This window comes from Pinus tabuliformis, chromosome 6, assembly GCF_031772625.1.
Source record: "Pinus tabuliformis cultivar Carrire ecotype Pingquan chromosome 6, CPIR1, whole genome shotgun sequence".
Taxonomy (NCBI): domain Eukaryota; kingdom Viridiplantae; phylum Streptophyta; class Pinopsida; order Pinales; family Pinaceae; genus Pinus; species Pinus tabuliformis.
Window position 1 is genome coordinate 1,870,427,550 of NC_142292.1, and position 20,301 is coordinate 1,870,447,850.

The 20,301-nt window shown below is 40.4% G+C and overlaps 1 protein-coding gene across 2 annotated transcripts in view; it reads right to left on the reverse strand.

The window, feature by feature from the left end:
* LOC149266608 (actin-related protein 2/3 complex subunit 4) overlaps positions 1 to 20,301 on the reverse strand; it is a 348,674-nt gene that overhangs the window by 37,111 nt on the left and 291,262 nt on the right. The gene's annotated exons all lie outside the window — the stretch shown is intronic.

Below are 20,301 nucleotides of genomic sequence, written 5' to 3' on the forward strand. Positions count from 1 at the left end.
TTATCATTTACTTGTCTTTTACGTACTCATTGCCATAATTGAAGATCAGATTACAACTAAGTACTTAAGATTATAAGTGATCTCACCTTAGGGAGCACTCACCATTTTGCATTTAGCATCTAGGTCATAGGATTTGCATATCATATAGGATAGTTAAGCATCAAGCAACGGTTGTTCATCCGTTCACCTGGTATTTAATTGATCCAAAGCAAGTAGTTGACTCCATAAGGCACTGGTCTCATTGATAATTAAATCTAATGCTTTAACTTGTTGAAATCAACCAAGAGGCTAGGCCATTCAATCGTGTCTTCTGGACTTGTTGGTTGCCAACGAGTCTTGCATTTCCATCTTCCATAGGGAGTACCCGCCATAGTCTATTGTTGGGAAACAACTAGAATGGAGAGGTCAGTAATCAGAGTGATAACCCACGACCAGAGTCATTGTCGCACCGTGCCTGTACAATCTGAGTGACAACAAGTCCCTCGTAATCAGAACACCATGGCCAAATTATTTTATTATAAGCATACTTGGTCTCATACTAGATCATATTGTGTCGCAGAATTGGGTAATATCTTGATGGTCTATGTCTAAAGGTGGTTTCCCCTTCTAAGGGTTGATATTGTAATTATTTTGATGTATAAATATTTTGGTGCACGGTCCCTCACAATCAGAAATCATGGCTAAAATATTGAGGGTGGAAAAAATCATTAATCCCTTCTATAGTCAATTAATTATTTTTTTTGGTTAAATTAAATAAAAATCCTAAGCGAGAAAAATTAATTAATTTTAAGTCAAAAAATAATTATAGAGAAATTAATTTCTCCCATTGGAAAATAATCAAATATTCGTGGCTCAAAAGAAAGTCAATATTTGGAGGTCCCTGCCAAGAGAAAAACGGATTTTTTAAGAAAATTTAATCCCTTGGACCTTGGTGGTTAAGCCAAAGTGAATTTTTTGAGTAAATTAATCCAAAATATTAATTTTTGAATAAATAAAAAATGGTTTTTTAGAGAAATTCGAATTTTTCGTCAAAAATAAAAATTCGACAGTGGAGATTAAAAGATGATCAAGTTATTTTCAACGGTCGAAATTATTTTGATGAGGATCAAGCCAACTAGCCATTATTTTCCACTTTGAGGTGTTTTCTCTATATATGGAAGCCATCTAGCTTCTATTTCTCATCTTTGGAGGTGGTAGAAATTCAAATTTTTCCTCAAAAATAAAAATTCGACAGTGGAGATTAAAAGATGATCAAGTTATTTTCAACGGTCGAGATTATTTTGATGAGGATCAAGCCAACTAGCCATTATTTTCCACTTTGAGGTGTTTTCTCTATATATGGAAGCCATCTAGCTTCTATTTCTCATCTTTGGAGGTGGTGATTTTGTAATGTTGGTAATGAGCTATTGCTCTGCTGGGAACATTTTTTATCATAATAGAAAGACTTTGGGGTTCAGTTTGTTGGAAACTGTAACTAGGTTTAGTCTTCATTATTGTACTTGAGTCAAATGTAATATAATTGTCAAAAGAAAAGAAAAAAGAAATTTATTATTATTTTATTTGACTTGTTAAAGCATGGGTTTCATGCTTGGGTCAAATGTCATAGGTCAAGCCTCCATTGAAGGCTTTAGGTTATTGTCTAAGTCGATGTTTAAAGACTCCTCCATCCATCAAAGTCTCCTTGCTGCCATCATCAAGTTGGCTTCGTGCAAATATTCTCATGTCAGCCTAACTATAGTGACACAACTCTTCATCAACACATGTCGGCCTATTTTCGTATGTCAACAACTATATATACAGGGATGAGGACTTCGCATTATGAACACAGATTTTTGGATCAAAATTTCAGAGCACAAGTTTCAGTGCTACAAGTTTGGATAAGGGAAAAACATTTTGGTGTTATTTCAAGGAGTTCGGATAGGGCATCAAGATGATCTCCATGCTCTCACAAATCGGTGTTAGGCCTCCCACAATTCGGTGTTATACTCCCACGTTTTCAGTACGCTCTCACAGGATTAGAGGCTATTACAATGACCTCATCTCGATTGTAGTACATTGACTTCAGTTTTACAGTGATGCTTCCACAGTTCATTCATGTCTCGAATCTATTATAATCTTGTTATCGCAGTGGATGAAGGAGCTCGAATTAGGTGCAGAAGTAATCTCTTCAAAGGATCAAAATGTGAAGATGAATGACTGCTACAGAAGAATAACAAGGTTTCCTTGATGGATGGAGGTAGTTTCGAGTCTAAAGGGTCTTGGTCTTCTCATCTTGAATCTACTGAAGGAAGAAATTGTGATCGGGTTTTCCCCTTGAGGGGGGTTTTGCCCTGGCAGCATGCTTATATCTTGTGTTCTCTTATTTTGTTGCTTCGCATTAATCTTGATGATAAGAAAAAGATAATTAAGAGAACTAATACTAATAATGAAAAACATCACAAGTTAATGTCATAATAAGGAAAATCGTTTTAACTGCCATCTCTATTGATCTTCCAACATGATATCAGAGGTATGGTCAAAGTTAAAGGCAGTTTAAAGAACACGTATACATCCTTGAAGCATTAGCAATTCTGTCAAGATCCCTCAAGGTGACAACACAGTAATATTTCAGTGCTACCTCAGAGAGAAACTTTCGGTACTTCTACAATGAGACAGTTCGGTCTTTTCAGAGAATAGGTTCTAATTATTTTGGAGGTGACACAGTCTCTGCATTTCGTTGATGGCACAGTCTCTACATCTCGATAAAGGCACAGTTTGATATTTTGTGAAGGGACTGTATTGGTATTTCGGTGGACGCACAATATTTCAGCACAGTATTGTCTAAATAGGCATTGTATTTCGATGATGGCACAAGGCACAGTCTCAACACTTCTTGAAGGCATTGACATTTTGGATATAATTTCGCTATATATAAAAGAGATGACTTCAATGCTATGTTCAGTGCTCTCATGTTAACATAGGCTAGATGCAATCTCTGTTTCGGACCAACTTCAATGATAAGCTTTTGTAGCAAGTTCAATATGAAGTTTGGTATTAGTCACAGTCATGTCATAAAAGAAAGTTCAGTGCTATGGTCATTGATATGTGCAAGGTCGAAACAAGTACATTCTTCCACTCGTTGAAGAAACAAAGGACTGAGTCCATGTTGCTTGGGAGCGGGAGCGACCATTTTCAGAAGCTCCCGGTTTGGGAGCGAATCCGGGAGCGATTTTTTAAAAATATATATATTTTTTATATTTTTTAATTTTTGATACGTATATGTCAACAAAAACATGTAGAATGATGAATTAGATATAAAAAACATAAAAAAACATAGATTGATCATTGAACCATATCACATCAATCATCTAGAAATTATAATCGTCATCAACCATGTCCACAAGTTAGTAAAATACATATTACAACTGCAATATATCGAGTCTCATGAATCATGATTCATCAAATTCAATCTTAAAGTTTCAACTTCAAGCTTTCAAAATTGAAAATTCAATAACATTTATCATCATTGATCACCAAAGTTGTACTTGTAAGCTAAGTTTAACCATTACAAGAAGTAATATCTAAGATATTTCTAAGTCCTAACTTCTAACTGTTAACATGATATGAAATGTTATAAATTTATAAAATGAAACATGAATAATGAAATGAAATGAAACAACTTTAGTCTTTCACGAAGCATCATATTCATAATTCACATCATTACCAATGAGTTATAATTGCCAAGGCCCAACTTCAAACTTTAAATTTTCATTGTCACAGTGATAAATTGTTTACAAAAAATATCATTATGGTATGAAAGAGTCAAGAGTCAAGAGTCAAGGACTCAAAACTCAACAGTTCTGAAAACTAAAGTCTAATAGAAACTAAAAAAGACAAGTAAACTGTAAATCTACATGTGGCCCTTGCCACGAGAGTCTCCAAGAGTATAAGCAGGTCGTGGTGGTCTTCTAGGAGTCTCCCGCACAGACCGACGACCAGAACTAGAACCTCCACGTGAGGGTGTAGATGGAGGTGGCGACAGCAAAGGAACAAGACTCGGACCTTGAGCACTACTACTGGATGGTGGAGGTGGAGGTGGAGGTGGCATGGCTGTTGCAGCTGCTTCATCTTCATCCCTTACAAGTTCCTCTTCCAGTTCTTCAATATGTACAATGCCATCCCCCAAATTGTCATCCTCTTGGTGATTGTCCCAAATTTTATATGTGGGATCCTCATAAGCCCGATCACAGTAATGATTCAACAACCTCAAGTTGTAATGCACATAAACCAAGCTTTCTGCTCGGTTTTCATTGAGTCTGTTTCTTTTCACATTATGTATGTAGTTGTAGGTGCTCCAACACCTCTCTGCAGAAGAAGTATTTACAACCTGTGAAAGAACTTTTTTTGCCAATTTTGGCAAAATTTCGTGGCCGCCATATGTTTCCCACCATGTGAGAGTATCAAATCTATCTCTGTCGTCCATTGCATGGAAGTTACCATACAAACCAATGCCACTGAAGTATCTGCTTGTTTCAAAGCGCACAGCTGCACATTCCTCTCTGTCAGGTACCAACTTTTCTAATGCTTCCAAATATCCTTTAGTTAGCTCTAGGTCTAAATGGGGTTTGGTCCTAACCCCACCCCCTGCTGCAGGTTGGCCCAACCAAGATGTAGAGTAGTATTTTAGCGTAAGGATATACGCCAAGCAATGTAGTGGAACATTAAGTCTATTCCACAGTTCACACACACAATCATGAATCAGTTTGTACAAGTTGGGATCTCTGTTATGAACCATACCTTTTATTTCCCCCAACATGGTATCCATCTGCTCATACACCTCGGCAATCACTGGTTTGTCTGTATCTGCAAACTGAATCATGTGATAAATGGGCTTGGTGAAATCCAATACTTGCCTCACACTTGTCCAAAACTGACCATCAAGAGCGGCCTCCTCCACCATTTCAAAACCTCCCATGTCAGCTGCATTTGTAGCCCTTTCCTTTAATACCTGCCAATGTGGACTTGATACCATGCTAGCCAATGCCTCTCTTACCTTCAAAAGGCACCTGAAGGTGAGGTAATAGCTACTAAATCTGGTCTTCGCAATCTTCAACAACCCAATCTCGAGTGACTGCGGAAAAGGCCATGGGTATTTCTATGATTTGTAATAAATTTTATCATTTGTTTGCCTTTCTTGTACAAATCACCAATCCATTGGTAATGTTCATTTTTGTTCTTGACAATATCATGCAACAGAAGGTTCAATGTGTGAACCAAACATCCAGACCAAAATATGTTGGGGTATTTATCCTCAATAATTGCTTCCGTTGCCTTACAATTAGGAGCATTATCAGTGATGACTTGGATGACATTGTATGGCCCAATACGCTCAATTGTTTCAAGTAATTCTTCTGCAATGTTGATGGCGGTCTTGAACTTGTCTGAGTAATCATGTGCAGTTAGAAATATGGGACCACTAACAGAGACAGCAAGAACACTTATCAATGGCTTGCCTTTTACATTTGTCCATCCATCAGATACAATGGACACCCCATGGTCAGTCCAAGAACTTGTCATTCTATTCAAAGAATGTGATATTTTTTATTTTTCATGATCAAGGCCAACGGTTCTTGCCTTGTCATACCCAGGGCTCTTGTATCCTTTAGGGGCATCATTTATAGCAGAAACCATTTCGTGCCAATAAGGTGAGCGAAGAACATTGAATGGTATCCCACATGCAGAGAGAAACCTGTAAACCTTTGAATCCACATCATTCCTACACCCCTCATCAAAGAAATCTGATATGGTTCTATGCCTTAAAGATGATGACCCTGTGCCTCCATATCCACTGCCTTGGGAGGATGCTGAAGGAGTTCTTTGTGATTGTGAGCTTGGTTAAAAGAAACCCCTTGATTTTTTTGATATGTATTGGGCTTCCTCCTCTTCCCTTATGTCTTTGGCTCTATCCGCTGCTGACACCGCTGTACAAGTTTTGATTCTTATTTGTTTGTCTCCATCCCATGGCCATTTCCCGCAAAGGTGTCTTCTAGCACGGGGGTATGAACCTATGTAATCAGTGTTGCAATGGGGGCAATGAAATTTAGTGGTTCCACCCCCTCTCCCTGTTTCAGCCCTGTTAACATATTTCCACAATGGAGTTTGGTCTTGTTTAGTTTTTTGAGGGTCATGTTCACCCTCCTCCAGCTCCTCCTCACCGGGGTTTTCACCAATTTGACTTTCTCCAGCTTCTTCATCCCCCTCTTCAGTTTGGCCCCTCCGTTTCCTACTCTCCAGCACCATAATAACCATAAAAGGGACCAAGAAGAGGAAAATGCCAAGAAATATAGCCAGGTCCATGGTGTTTGATGTTTGTAGGGTTTTGATTCTTGAATCTGCAAATTAATTTAATTTATTGGGATTAATTAATTTAATTTAAATTCATGATTTTTAAACTCAATAAACTAAATTAAATTAACTAAATTACTACCTAACTAAATTAAACTAACTAAACTAACTAAATTACTAAGTTACTTACCTCTGCAGGCTTGCTCCTCGCTCCTCGGCACTTGCTCCTCGCTCCTCAGCACTTGCTCCTCGCTCCTCAGCTCTTGCTCTCCAACAAACTCAACTCAATGAAGTGATAATGAAATTTTTTTAGGCCCATTGGGCTTTTAAAACAAAAGAAAAATTTTAAAATTGGATTTTTTTTGGCGTCCACGGATTTTTTTCCGCCGGATCGCTCCTGGCGCCGCTCGAAACGCTCCCGGAGCGATTTTTTAATGTCCGGGGGCGATCGGGAGCGATCGCTCTCGGACTTAAAAAATCGCTCCGGGAGCGATGGAGCAACTGCTCCCTACAGCGCTCCCGAAAATGGCAGGGAGCGCAAATTTTTTTTCGAGAGCCGCTCCCGCCCAGAGTGCGATTCGGGAGCGGGTTCGAGGGAGGGGGGGGCGGGGGGGGGTCCCCCGCAACTATGGACTGAGTTATCAAAAGTCTAAGAGTTGATTCAACATACTCTGAGTTTATAGAAGCCCTAACCAAACAACACTTGTCATGCATATATTGAAGGCAACGAAAGGAGGATTTGCTAAAAGCATTTTGAAGTCTGGCCTATGGAAAAAGAAATCAAGTAAGTACCGTCAAGATGCTCTTCCATCAAGCTATTAAATCAAAGGTACATAAACACAAGGTATGTATATTATAAGATTTTAGATTTCTATTATCTCTAATGGTTCATATAATCCTTGTTTATAACTAGTCTAGGAGTAGGAGTGTACTCTTTAGATAACATATTAGAACCTTAATCCTCTCCCTCTAGAGTTTACATGTAATCTAGGATGTCAAATAAAAGGTCCTACTGATGTTTGAAAGAATGAACATCTTATCATAAGATTCCCTCCTCCATGATTATGTAGAAGATCTAACTTAAGAAATTAAATTATGTCCTTAGTATCACATGTTGTGCTTGAAAGTATGTATTACAGGTATAAATTAAGTCATAAGACACTTCCCTCAGGGTCTTGTGTCTCGTATTTTACGTGTCAGACCCGAAACGTGCCCTAAAATGTTTCGAAAACATTTTTCTTCGTGTCCTCCAATCAAGACACATGTTTTGCACATGGAAAAAACGTGCCCTAATGTTTTTGGCTCTTAGGACACATGTCCCATGAAAAGTGACATTTAAAACCTGCAACATGATTTATTTTTGGGTTTTTTGTCATTGCTCATTATCGAAGTCAAGTTTTCTCGCTGCCGAAATCAAATTTATTGTGCAGTGTGAGGAATTCCATCATATTCGAGTAAAATTCTCACAACTTCACATTGAGAGCACAGTTCACAACTTCACATTGACCTGGACCTAGAGATGCAGGAGACGAGCGTTCGCATGCTTTGCTGAGAGTTTGGAGCACTTAAAGTTCCTTCAAGTGTGAAAATTCTATCACTGCAGCATCTGATTTACTTTTCCTACTTATTTCATCATAAGTTATTCATGAATTACTTCAACAAACATTAAAATAAATATTGCTGAAGATATCACATCGTAATGCGAAAACAAAAATATGCACACATTGACACAGTTATTTTGGACTAATGTCCCTGAAAAAACCCAATGTCGGAAACCGGTGCAGCAAGGGAGGATTTTATTATTCAGCAATTTTCTTGTACAACAGGGTGCCAAACTGGCTTACCCACAGATAGACAAACTTCCAGCACTTTCCTAAACCTAGCGTAGGCCCTACTGACCTCTGCTACAGCCTGAAACCCTCTGTGTCAGCCTACTGAGGCTCTACACAGCCTCTATAGGGTTCTGCGTCACTCCTGCAGCCTCTGCATGGATGACGCAGGCCCTTCTGGCTCTGCGTAGTCTCTGTTGCCTCTGTGTGGCTTCCTCTGGTTCTGCGTCTACCTCTTCTACGTTGATCTCCCATCTCTCTGTTCCATACTTGCTACCTCCTAACTGCTCTCCAGACCACTGGTTCAATTTCTCAGCAAACCCCACTCCAGAAATTGAACTGACTGGTCTCCCTCAGTGTGTTCTCCAAGTGCCCCTCAAGCCTCCTCTTATATTTTTTGTGTTGATGTCTCAACGGCCGAGATTAAGTCCCCTAATCAACAGCTAAGATTAGATATGGGTTGATCCATGTCTTTTGGACCATTCTAACACAGATTCACATTATACACATTAATAATTTATTTTCCCTAAGTTTAGACTTAGGGACTCCATTAAAAATATTAATTATTTTAATATCTCCTAATCTGTTTAGAATCTGCCCAAACCCTTCCTGGGTATTGGAGATCTCATGTGCCCCAACCTCTCCACCAAATTTCATGGCTAGAGCACATCTGATTACCCCAAATCAACACTCGCTCTTAGTGAGGATGGTGCTCTAGCAATACTTCTAACTGAGTATTACTCTGATCATCTGGCATCGGTACCTGTGCTAATGCTAGGACTCCCTGCCCAACATCCTCTGCACTGTTGCATGTTGTACTACTGCCCATGGTTCTGCCACTGTTGCAGCTGTACAACAACTCCCTTTGCATCTGTGTTGTTGTTGGTCCTTTCTCCCAGCATTGCATCCGCACTGCACCTTCCTCTGCCTCTGTGCTGTTGTTGCTCCTTTCTCCCACCACTGCATCTACACTACAACTCCCTCTGCATCTGTGTCGTTGTTGGTCCTTTCTCCCACCACTGCATCTGCACTGCTACTCCCTCTTCATTCGTGCTGCTAACACACTACTTCTGAAAGGGGTTCTTTACCATCCCACGCTTTTCCCTGAAGTAGATGAATTTTGACTTTCCAAGGGCCTTGGTGAGGATATCTGCCACTTGTTCCCCTCTAGGAGTGTACCTCAACTGTACAACTCTACGTTTGACACAATCTCTGACAAAGTGACACCGGATATCAATATGCTTTGACCTATCATGAAATACTAGATTCTCAGAGAGTTTGATGCAACTCTGATTATCACACATGATCCTGGTCGCCTCCATATTTCTTCTTCATAGGTTTACCAGTAGTTTTCTAAGCCATATGGCCTCACACGAAGTTGTGCTTGTTGCCATATATTCTGCCTCAGACGAGCTCAGAGCCACGGACTTTTGTTTCCTACTGTACCAGGAGGTTATTCCTGATCCAATGTTGAAACAGTACCCAAAGGTACTTTTCTAATCCACTGAACTTCCTACCCAATCTGCATCAGTAAATCCACTCAACCTAATATCATTCCCCTTGTTGTACAAGAGCCCATAATCAATTGTTCCCTATAAATACCTGAGAATGTGCTTGGCAGCTGCCCAGTAAGCCCTCTTTGGTTCCACCATGCACTGACTAAGGGTGTTGACAGCGTAGCAAATATCTGGCCTGGTATTTACTAGATACATCAGGGACCCTACGAGTTGTCGGTATAGGGTGGGATCGACATCCTTGTCTTCTGATGCATCAATATTCTTCCAGTTTGTGATCATTGGCATAGCCATAGGTCTATAGTCTCCCATCCCGAACCTTTTCAAAATATCTGTAGCATACCTTCCTTGCCCTAGGAAGATTTCTCTTTTTTGCTGCCAAATTTCCAACCCTAGAAAATAGTGCATTCATCCCAGATCCTTCATATTGAACTCTGTGGCTAGATTCTTCTTGCAGTCTTCAATGAGTCTGAATGATCCTGTCGGGAAGAGATCATCCACATATAATACTAAGATAAGTGGCTCACTCTCTATGATCAGATAGTAGAGATTTGAAACCGCGTCACTCTTGACAAACCCCATCTTCTGCAAGTAGCCATCTATTCGACCATACCATGCTCTTGGTGCCTGCTTCAGCCCATACAATGCTTTTTTCATTCTGCATACATGAGACTTCTTCTCATGAGTTTCAAAGCCCTCTGGTTGTTCAATGTATACTTCTTCTTCTATTACCCCGTTCAAAAATGTCGTCTTGACATCCATCTAATGGATCTCCCATCCCATCTGGGCTGCAAGAGATATCACGGTCCTAATAGATGTATACATGGCTACTGGGGCGAAGGTTTCCTCATAGTCAATCCCTTCCTTTTGAGCATACCCCTTAGCCACAAACCTGGCCTTGTATTTTTCAATACTGTCGTCTGTAGCATATTTGATCTTCTAGATCCATCTTGAACCTACCACAAATCTGTCTTGAGGCCTTGACACCACCTCCCAGACATCGTTTACCATTATGGAGTTATACTCCTCCACCATCGCATCTCACCAGACCTCATGCTGAATTGCCTCCTTGAAGCTGGCAGGCTCTTCATCTTGAGCTACTAATGCCTGATACCTGTCTGGCTGTTTTCGCTCCCTTTTACTATTCCTTGGCTCTTCGATGAAGTTCTCTGCATCACGCAGAATCTGACGAAGTTCCCTGCTGGTTCTTCCTCTGCCAACAGGTGCTTTTGTTTGCTCCTCTTCCTCATCCTGAGAATCTTCTTGATCTGAGGAAGGATTCTTCACTTCCGTTGGTTGAAGAGGCATGACCAACGAATCCTCTTTCGACTGCTCCTTGGAAGGCATTTCGCGAGATCTTCTGAAAGCTCTATCCTCCATGAACTTTACATCTCGTCATACTAGTATACTACTACCTTCCTGCTCCGTGGAAGATAGATCCTGTATGCCTTAGCATTCTTGCTATATCCTGCCAGATACCCCTTTTCTGCAGTCTGATCCAGCTTCTTCCTCTTTTCTTCGGGTATGTGACAATATGCCAAACTCCCAAATATCCTGAAATGACTGACTTCAGGTGTCTTCCCAGTGAAAACTTTCTCTGGAGTAATCTTGCCCAATGCCCGATGAGGAGTCCTGTTCTGAACGTAGATAGTTGTGTTGCATGCTTCTGCCCACAGGAATTTTGGCATATCCTGATCATACAGCATGGCCCTAGCTGCTTCTATAATAGTCCTGTTTTTCCTTTCTGCCACCCCATTCTGCTCCGGATTATAGGGAGCTATCCACTCTCTTTTGATACTGTCCTTAGCGCAATAATCAGTGAAGTCCTTATCGACATATTCTCCACCATTATCTGAGCACAAGACTTTGATTTTCTTACCTGTCAAATTCTCCACTAAAGCCTTGAACTCCTTGAATCGACAAAAAACCTCATCCTTGGTTTTCAAAAAATAGATCCAAGTTTTCCTCGAGTGGTCATCAATGAAGGTACAGAAATACTCGACACTGCTGAAATCTTTGATGGACATAGGTCCGCAGATATCTGAGTGTATCAATCCTAGTACACTCTTGGCCCTGTGGTTGCTCCTAGGAAATGTCGCCTTGACATACTTTCCTAGAGTGCATCCCCTGCATACATCATCTCGTTTCGTACTCAAATCTGGAACTCCTGTTACAGTGCTCTTGAGAATTCTCAGAGCTCCATGGTGCAAATGACCCATCCTTTTGTGCCATAGTTCGTTCAAGTCTTTGTCCCCATGACTGCCTATTAGTGCCATTGGAGATTCTAGTTGTAATCTGTACAACCGATTACTTTTGATCCCGATCTACATTTTGTTTTTCCAGCGCAGGTGTTTGACGTATACCTTTTCCTTGATGAAGTAGACGTCATAGCCCTTGCCTTGTAGTTGTGACATGGAAAGTAAGTTCATCCCCAATCCTCGCACATGCAGCACATTTGTGGCATGGAACCGCTCTCCTGATTCTGTCTGAAAAACTATGGTACCCTTTCCTACTAGAGTACACTTTGCCTTGTTCCCCATGGTGATCTGAAAGTTCATCTTCTCTTCTCGATATTCTGAGAAACACTCCCTGATTCCTGTCATATGCCACGAGGCTCCACTGTCTATATACCATACTTCTGATGATGCAGCACTAGTCATGCACGCCACTTCTTCTTCCAACATGGAAGCCAACATAGAGAAATCGAAATGTCTCTCTTGTGTAATCTTCTAAAAATCTGCATGAGTCCCCTGAGGTGGATGCCTCTACATCGTGGTCTCGACCGATAACTGATTTTCCCTTTCTGTCTCTGATTACTTCCTCTGATACCATGTGAAAATTCCATCGCTGCAGCAACTGATTTACTTTTCCTACTTATTTCATCATAAGTTATTCATGAAATTACTTCAACAAACATTAAAATAAATATTGTTGCAGATATCACATCGTAATGCAGAAATAAAAATATGCACGCATTAACACAGTTATTTTGGACTAATGTCCCTGGAAAAACCCAATGTGGGAAAATCGGTGCAGCAAGGGAGGATTTTATTATTCAGCAATTTTCTTGTACAACAGGGTGCCAAACTGGCTTACCCACAGATAGACAAACTTCCAGCACTTTCCTAAACCCAACATAGGCCCTACTGACCTCTGCTACAGCCTGAAACCCTCTACGTCAGCCTGAAACCCTCTGCGTCAGCCTACTGAGGCTCTGTGCAGCCTCTTTGGGGTTCTGCGTCACTCCTGCAGCCTCTGCGTGGATGACGCAGGCCCTTCTGGCTCTGCACAGCCTTTATTACCTCTGCGTGGCTTCCTCTGGTTCTGTGTCTGCCTCTTATGCGTTGATCTCCTGTCTCTCTGTTCCGTACTTGCTGCCTCCTGACTGCTCTCCAGACCACTGGTTCAATTTCTCAGCAAACCCTGCTCCAGAAATTGAACTGACTGATCTCCCTCAATGTGTTCTCCAAGTGCCCCTCAAGCCTCCTCTTATACTTTTTCTGTTGACATCTCAACGGTCGAGATTAAGTTCCCTAATCAACGACTAAGATTAGATATGTCTTGATCCATGTCTTTTGTACCATTCTAACACAGATTCATATTAATACACATTAATATTTTATTTTCCCTAAGTTTAGACTTAGGGACTCCATTAAAAATATTAATTATTTTAATACCTCCTGATCTATTTAGAATCTGTCCAAACCCTTTCTGGGTATTGGAGCTCTCATGTGCCCCAACCTCTCCACCAAATTTCGTGGCTAGAGCACATCTGATGCTACCCCAAAACAACAGTAAGTTGTGTTATAGTCCATGAAACTTAACTTTATTATACACCAGTGACCACATTTTATGACCAGTGGCCACGTATAGATCGTGTGTTGAAATAAAAAGCCCACCTCCCCATCATGTGCTCACTGCTCACTACACCTTCGAGGTCTAAAGGGAGGGAAAGCTCAATTAATGCTCTAGTCAACAGTGAAGTTTGAACACATAAATTTATAATTTATAAACTACCTTATGTGAAGTTTGAACATGATCGAACCTGTTTGAAGTTAATAACAGAAGTTATAACATGAACAATGAACATTGAACTGTGAACATCATTGATGTAGTAAATTAATAAACTAACTAGTAAATTACTAAATAGTAAATAGTGTATACTAAATACTAAATAGATATCATCATGATTCATATCTATATGGATCAGGCACTATATTTCAGTATTTTTTTAATATCTATATATATATATATATATATATATATATATATATATATATATATAATGTGTCCCTCATGTCCTGTTTCTGGGGTTGTTGTATCTCGTGTCAAATACTCGTATTTGTGTGTCCTCCATGTCTCGTGTCCTCGTGTCATGTGACTTAGGTTATAAAGGATGATGGCTTAATACAAAGAAAACACTTCAAGGAATCCTTACCAAGTTTGCCAGGGAACATCTCCAGGTATGATCATCTTATTTTTGTAATTTGCATTACATTACTAACATCGTTATGTCTAGTTGTCTTGAATCATAATGATTCTTGTGTTGGGAGATTCATCAGTTGATAAATCTACCCTCCTTACATCCTTAATTGTTGTTATAGAACCCTAGTCAAGTTCTCTGGAAAACCCTAACCTAAGGGTATATTAATGTTAATATATGAAACCCTAGCCTACTTAGCATTATTGAGAAATTCTATTTGAAGTTTTGTTGATGATGTCATGTTTGGGAAAAACCTAACTTGTTAGGGTTGAAATGGTGTTGCCTGAAATCCCGAACCTTTGAAGTTTTAGTATAGTAGGGTTTTGCTTTGTTATGTTATGAAACCCTAGATCTTTAGGGTTTGGTTGGACCTATAAGAAAAACCTTTGATATGTAATGTAAGATCCTAGGAATGAAGCCCTAGGTTTATATATGTGTCCATTTGGTTGAAACCCTAGCCTGTTCTAGGTTGATATATGTCTAACATCTTAATATTCCCCGACATATGATGTGCTTATGATATGATGATGAATTCCTACATATATGTGTTGACCTAAGTGTTAATGGTCATAAGTCCTAGGGTTTGGAGACAAGTCCTAGTCAAAATTTGATGTTCTAGGATGATGTTGTTTTGTAAATCTAGGGTTTACATCAAAACTCTAATAGATGCTAGTCATGATGTTGATTAAGTTATGATTGGTTTTGATTGTTGAAGCTCATGTATGAAATATATGAAATCCTAGTGACCTATGAATTCTAAAAGGTGTTAGTTTCACTGACCTGATTTATTTCTAGGGTTTGCTATATAAAAGAACGTGTCATGTCATTGAAAGAATATTGAATCCCTAGATATAATTAGTTTAATATCTTGATGAGTTGTGAATGTGATTTAGGGTTTGTAACTAAACCTAGGCAAGAAGTTGAAGTATAGTCTCTTGCTGATTATGTCTAATGCTTCTGTTGTTATAAGATTTATGTTATGGCTAACTTCATGCTTCTATAGTTTTGATTGTACTTGCTATCTAAGTTGTGCAGGTACACAATCTTCCAGGTAGTGAAGATGATCGAAAGAAAGGTTGATGTGATAAGCATGATATGAACGATGATGGTGACTCTGATAAGAAGGACAAAAGGCAAGAAAAATTCTTCGAAATTGAAAAGAAGACGCTGGTAGAAGAGATCTCCCTTAGTTTAAGAGGGAGCCTAGACAAAGAAAATATCCCTAGTGTTGAAAAGTGTAACTAGGTTTCGTCGTCATAATGACATGTAAATATGATTTTATGTAATGAAATGTAAATAAGAAAAAAGAAATTTATTATATTGACTTGCTTCATGGGTTTCATGAGCAAGGGTTTTTGTTTTGAGTCAAGACTCCCATTGAGAGTCTTTAGGATTTATTTGTCATCTAGTCATAAAATGTCCACTGCGAATAATAACTACACCACTACTAAATGGGAGAAACTTGCGATGGTGTGCTCACTGTAAGAGTTTAGGCACTATCTTCTTTAGGGTTTGGTTGAACCTATAACTTTTAATGCCCCAGATTTTTCAACACCTACTTGAGAGGGAGAGCATAGTTTTGATTGGAGAATGAAGTTTGAAGGATATGTTGTTGTGTGTAATGTTGAAAGGGAAAGATTCGGTTGATAGGCCTACCGTGTTGAGAAGCAACATCAGGAAAACCTCGAAGGTTTGTGTTTATTTATGAATATGTGAAAGTATATTATTGATTGGTGTTGTGTTTAAATATCTCGAAGATTTTTGATAGCATGTTGATTACTGATCAGTTTGATCGCAAGAGATTTGTTGTCCTTGATCTGCTGGATCAAGGAGAGGCTTTGTGAGTGAAGCATTGCCTGGGAGGACATCTGGTCGGCACTTTGTGTTGATGTCTAGGTCCCAAAGTAGGGAGGGTGGCGTGGGTCATAGAGCTCTGACCATGGATACGCACCTAGGTCCCTGGGTTGATGGTTAGCAAGTAAGCCAAATGGTACCTAGAGAGGCTGAAAGATTTAGCCAATCTTATTTCCACCCTGATAGATTTCCCTGGTCAGGGATCTAATCTGTGGCATTGCGGTGCCTAAATTGTTGAGAGACCAATGGATAGATTTCCCTAGTCAATAATCTAGTCCATGGAATTGCGGTGGCTAAACTTCTTCATAGATGATGTGTTGAGATCTTCCATGTACCTCTTTGATTATATGTAAACATGTATACCTCCCTAGTTAACAAGGAGTGTTGGAAAATGTACAATGTTGTAGCAGTACCCCAGGATGCAGATCAGATGAAGGAGTATAGAAGAGAAATGGCGAAGGTGAATCAGATGATCGTCGATGGAGTCCAAGATCATATAGTCTCACATATATCTGGCAAGAACACAACCAAGGAGATGTGGGATGGTCTTTCCATGTTATATCAAAGTTCTTCCAAGCAGCGGAAGATGTTTCTCCAAGAGAAGCTGAGAAGCGTCAGGATGTAGAAGGGCGAGAGCATAGATGGCTTCCTCACTAGGATTCAGGAGGTTCGTGATCAGCTAGCAATCGTTGGGGAGGCGCCCCAACCCACAGAGCTTGTACGACTGGCACTAAACAGTGTCTCGGAGGATTGGCAAGTGTTTGTCCAAAGTATCTTGGGCAGAGACACATTGCCAAGATGGGACAGGATGTGGGCCAATCTACAACAGGAGGAGTTGAGGCATGCTCTATTGAAGAGTAGCATCAGCGGAAGCAGCAACGAGGCCGTGAAGAGTGAGAAGGAAGAAGAAAATGTGGCCCTAGCATCTAAGGGTCCCAGTCAAGGACAAGGGGAGCAGAAGAAGAAGAAGAAGGACCTTTCAAAGGTCAAGTGCTTCAGATGTGGTGATCTCGGTCACTATAGTACTCAGTGTCCTCTTAGAAAGAAGGAGAAGCAGGACCACGCAGCAACGTCAATAGACAAGTTGTCCTCCAGGCTGGAGGAAGACATCGCTATGATGGCAGTTATACCTCCAAGAGTGAGGTGGGGCGACTTGGAGCTGTAGTCAAACTTGCAGTATTGATTTCTGGTAGCATCGAATGTGCTCTAAGTCTCAAATTTTGCAAGGACACTTAAACACATACATTCTCCAAAACCTAGAAATCATTTTGGGAAATTCCACCCGAAAAAAGTTTTATTAAAATAAATAATTATTTTTAATCCGACCCTAAGTCTAAACATTGGAAATTAAAATAATTAAAGGGTATTAATCTAAATTGTGGGTGAAACTTCTAGAAGAAGGCGGAGATCAAGTCAATATGATCCTAGCCATTGATTAGAATCTAATCTGAGTCGTTGATTGATCAACGAGAGAATTATAAGAGAAGGATCGATGTGCACTTGGAGAACATACAGAGTAGAGATTAGAAGTTCGATTTTCTGAAGCAAAGCAGCTGCAGGAGAGATTTTTCGATAGTGATCTTTTGCAGTGAGGGGCAAAGATAGTATCTGGAAGAGGGAAGTTTTCCTGGGCCGAAGAGTACAAGGCAGAGAGGACAAAAAGACGTCCAGAGAGACGCTGACGCTGGCCTACGCAAAGCTGACGCAGTGGCAGCACAGAGCCTAGAGGAAGATCGAATTCCTACTGAGGAAATCAATTTTTAGAAGCCATGAGCCGAGGTGTGAGACCGAGAGGTTGGAAATCAAAGTTTATGGGCAACAGAGGATCCAGAAGAATAGCAGCGCAGTGCCTAGCTGAGGTGGCAGAGAGACTGGGTAGGGTTGACGCAAATTTGCACAGAGGCTGACATAGAAGGGACGCAAAGCCTCCTTCCAGCGAGATCAAGGTCAGATTCTTCCAGTGACAGGGTGAGATCATCTCACTATTTGTTTTGTCCAATTTCTCTCTATATTGGATAGCCAGTTGGGCTTCCAACGAATTGTACTCAGATTTACTACTGCATAATAATAAAACCCTCAGAGTTGTTGCACCAGTTTTCCCGCATTGGGTTTTTCTGGGGACATTTGTCCAAAAATAACTGTCACTTGTGTTGTATCTTTTTCTTGTTCAGTTTCTTGTTTTGGCATATTATTTTAAATAGTGAATGTTGCAGTTGTATTTACTTCGATATTTACCGTAGAACACAGTAAATAACTTGTATGGATTAACAAGTAGGAGAAGTAACATCAGTTTGCTGCAGTAGGGATTCCGGGTTTAGGAATTTTCACATGTAAGAGTTTGGGCAAGGTCCTTGAGGTGTCCTCCGCATGGATCATTCCCTTGCTACGGGGGCCCAAAGTATTCAATAGCAGGATCGATCAGTGTCAGTGATGCAGTCAGATACAGAGTGACAGTTGCAGACTAGTAGCAGTCAGGTGTTGAGAAGAGCAATGCAATGTTGACAACAGAGCAGGTGGCTCAGTGCAGAGTTCCCAGCAGCACAGATTCTTTAGTAGACAGTGCAGATGCTAGTAGCAGTCAAGACTCAGGAGACAGATGCAACAGACATAGATGATTCAGTATTTCAGATGCTTCTCAATTACAGTTGTTGTTGTTGCAATAGCAACAGATGAGACAGAGTTGCAGTGCAGATGCAGAGTTGGCAACAGTGTCAGCATCAACACAAATGCAGCATCAGAGTTGCACAATGGCTGGTGCGTAGTGGCAGGTAGTCACAGTGGCCAGACATCAGCAGCGTGATAGAGGGTGATATAGAGACAGGGTGTTGTAGCACTACGACACTAGAACACCTTCCTCGCGAATAGGGAGTGTTATTTTTTTGTAGCGTCGAAGGTGTTCTAGTCTCAAAACTTTATGGAGAGGCTAGAGGCTAAAATACAAGAGTTCTCCATAACCCAGAAAACGTTTCTGGAAATTCCACCTAGAAGTGTCTCAATTAAATTATTAACCTATTATTAATGTTTCCTAAGTCTAAACCTAGGAAAAATCGTTAATTGATCATTATTAATTGCGATAAGGTGTGAATAATCTAGAAAAACACATGGATCAACAGGGAAATAATTTGGGCCCTTGATTAAGTTTTCGTCTTGGCCATTAGAGGTCCAACAGAGGATTACGACAAGAAGTCAATGGGTAGAAGCAGAACACACTTGTGAGAACCACAAAGAGTTTGATTTCCTTGGAGAGTTATATTTTCCAGAGAACCAATAGTGTTGGGAGAGTTCGAGCTTCAGTGAGAAGTAGAGATAGAGAGGGGCAGAGACAGTGAGGCTAGAGGAAGCTTCCTAGATCCGGCGAGTGCATTTGCAGAGAGGCAGAGATAGCCACAGTGAGGCTGGCGTAGGGGCTACGCAAAAGCCTCTATAGGCAATTAGATTTCGCTGGAGAGAGACTGAGTTTCAGTTCCAGAGGTCAAGAAAGGGTTCTAGAAGGTCGGAGAGACAGTTTCTCAGCTACTGGCAGACAGGCCGACTACAAGAGCAGCTGATTCGGGATGAACGTAGAAGGGACTGCGCTAGGGTGACTCAGGCCTACGCAGAAGCAGTTTGGATGGCTCACTTGGAGCTACAGTCAGAGCCCAGATTTTCCTGTGGGGTGAGGGAAATTCCTCACTAGATTTTTGCCAGTATTTTTCTCTGTAGGATAGCCAAATTCGGCATCTAGTTGCACTCGAAATTTCTCACTGCTGCATAATAATAAAAACCCTCAATTGTTGCACTGGTTTTCCCAAGTTGGGTTTTTCCAGGGACATTTGTCCAAAAATAACTGTGTCAATTTTTTATGTGTGTGCTAGTATTTTCTCAATTTCCAGCGCTATTTTCTTCCGCAATTTATTTGTGAAGGTTGCAGTGTGAATTATTTGGTATTTGTCGTAGCAGATAAATTGTTAAATTAAATTAACAGTTAGAAAAATAATTTCAAGTTGTTGCAATAGGATTTCAGAGTTAAAATTTTCACACTCCACAATTTAAGGAGCAAATATTAAGACCATGTCCAAAATAGTAACACTGGTTAGGGCGCCCTAGAAGAGTGTGCCAATGCATGACAGGTTGACCATATTTAACCACCATATACCATCAAAAGAGGGAAGGCACTCTAGTAAAGTATGCAAGTGGAGCTCCTCAAGAAAGCATCTAATCATCTCCAATAGATCATCAAGGATCCTAAGGTAAGGACTTTAGAGTGAAGCGCTCCTAAAGCAATCTAATATCCACCATAAAATGATCACCCAAGGTG